The sequence below is a fragment of the Leiobunum rupestre genome, chromosome 1 (assembly GCF_980474605.1).
Source record: "Leiobunum rupestre chromosome 1, qqLeiRupe1.1.hap1, whole genome shotgun sequence".
In the NCBI taxonomy this organism is placed as follows: Eukaryota; Metazoa; Arthropoda; class Arachnida; order Opiliones; family Sclerosomatidae; genus Leiobunum; species Leiobunum rupestre.
Genome location: NC_143384.1, coordinates 11,905,551 through 11,908,052, shown reverse-complemented (window position 1 = coordinate 11,908,052; position 2,502 = coordinate 11,905,551). Strand labels below are relative to the sequence as shown.

At 35.9% G+C, this 2,502-nt stretch overlaps 1 non-coding gene across 1 annotated transcript; it reads right to left on the bottom strand.

Annotated features, from left to right (window-relative positions):
• Window positions 1–2,045: 2,045 nt before the first annotated feature.
• Window positions 2,046–2,118, bottom strand: TRNAT-GGU (transfer RNA threonine (anticodon GGU)). Its single transcript has one exon. It is a non-coding gene; the product is annotated as a tRNA-Thr (tRNA).
• Window positions 2,119–2,502: the final 384 nt, after the last annotated feature.

The following is a 2,502-nucleotide window of genomic DNA, read 5'->3' as shown; positions in this document are numbered from 1 at the left end:
GGTCCTTGGGAAAGGAATGATATGTTATGTGTTTAGTTTCTGGAGACCTTTTAGTTGTCTTCAAGCAATTTTTGCAAACAGCAATTGCACACCTTGTACCCGTCATCTTATCCTTCAAGTCATATCTAAAAAAAAAACATAAGTTAATCTCTAAAAATGAAAATTGTTACAACTAAACATTTGAAAACAGAGCCTAGGCTTAATTAATATCTTGCTTAACCCTTGGATTAAGAATTCTTAATCCAAGCTTAACCCAATCCCGAGCTCTTATATTTGCAGGCTAACGTTACACTGCAAAAAAAATGTATACATTTTTGCGCAAAATCATGTGCAGAAGGCTGACTCTGAGAGGGCACAGTTTTTCGACGAATTATGCACAGAATTTTTTACGAGCTTAAATGCACAGAAATGTGAGTGTGCAAAATTGTATAAAATTTGTGTAACGTTGAACATTTAAACCAGACAAAGAAAGCTAGAACACCTCGCAACTTTGCATAAAAATCAAAACCAATTCGCACAAAATACCGACCAACTTTACAAAGAAAACGAAACTTCTTTGCACAGATAACCGGCCAACGTTTCACCTCACACCGAATAACTTGACACGGAAAACCGCAGAACTCAGTACAAATAACAGGCCATTTCTGCACTAAAAAACGAGTAACTTTATTTGGAAAACTAGACAAATGTGCACGGATTACAAGCACAATTTGCCAGAAAGCCAAACATCTTTGCACTGAAAATCGAGAAAACTTGACACGGAAAACCGCAGAACTTAGTACAAATAACAGGCCATTTCTGCACTAAAAAACGAGTTAATTTATTTGAAAAACTAGACAAATTTGCACGGATTACAAGCACAATTTGCACTGAAAACTAGACAACTTGACTTGGAAAGCCAGAAAACTTTGCACAGATATAAGGTCAATCCTGCACAGAAAACCTACCACTTTTACTCGGAGAACAGATACCTTTGCACATAAAATAAGTCAATTCTGTGAAGAAAGTCAGACAACTTTGCACAGAAAACAGATAAAGATAACTGAGAGAAGAGGTCAGTTTTATACAAAAAGCCAAACAACTTTACTAGGAAACCAGATGAATTTTATTTAAAAATTCCAAAATAGTCTATTCTTAACATAGTTTATTCATAGCATTGATAACGCCAACAGATATTTTTTTACTGCTAATATTAAATATAATTTTTTGAATATACTCTAAAGTATTTTGCAGTTTTACAGGATATTCCAATTGAAATGTGTAAAAAAACTAAAAACCAGAAAACAAGGAAACCACAGCGTCAGGAATACTTTTAACGTCGAATGTAACACCTTCGATTTCGACTGCGACGGAAGCACTTAAAACGTCTGCACTTGAAAATACCATCATCGGGGTAGACAATTTTGGTTTCTGAATAAAAAACATAATAGTAAATAGTAAAAACTTAACAAAATATATATAAAAGGAGCTGCTACTTCATGTATATAAAATGTGTTTATTAAAATTTGGGAGCTTTCAGCTAACGACGAATCGGCTGACGAAGGACCATGGTCTGAAAGCTCCCAAATTTTAATAAACACATTTTATATACATGAAGTAGCAGCTCCTTTAATATATATTTTAAATATATTTTTTTAAAGTTGAAAGTGTACATTGGATTGAAATTTTAACATTTATAAATAGTAAAAAACAAAAAAACAGTTATTTATACCGCTGTTGTAAAGTAGACGTTAGGATTCTCTCCAAAAAGACACGGCAATAAAAGTAGACTTGCATTCAACTGCATAACTAAATAACGAAAAAATCACATTAATTATCTAATGTAAAATTTCACCTAATTAAGTTTGTTCATAGCACCGTTGAAAGTTTTTGCCAAAACTCCCTCCTTTTGTTTTAGAAGGTCTAATATCGGCTTTGCGTGTTTCTTTCTTTGGCAATGGTCAATTATGCGCAATGCTTTGGGCTCTATGTGTGTAAGTAAAACTTTCTCAGCCGAAGGTTGTATCTTTTGAAGTATATTGAATTCTTTGATGAGCTGAAATATTCACCTCGGGCAGGAATCGAACCTGCAACCTTTGGGTTACCGTCCCAACGCCTCTTCCATTGGACTACCGAGGCCACGTTTCAACAGGCCTCGGACGTCCAATTTCGGAAGGACTCGATCTTGTTCGCTTATTTCAAGTGATCCGCAACCCACGCTGCAGCGACGTCACCCATGCTTTTTCCTATAGAAAACAAACCGCGAGGAAAATGGAGGCATTGCCAAAGCTACGGACTCCGGAGTGACAATACTCTAACGATTTGTATTCCTCTGCGTAGCATCGGCGGGCACTTCGTATACCCACTACACCCAACTTTTACAAAAGCGTTCAAATTTAAGGGCCTGTAAATTCAGACCTATGCTTCGGAGGTTGCGGATGCCTCTAAATATTACACGCGAAATAAATCCGTTAAAAATTATCACATGACTATCGCTGTTGTCGTTAAAACTTCTAGAGTTCC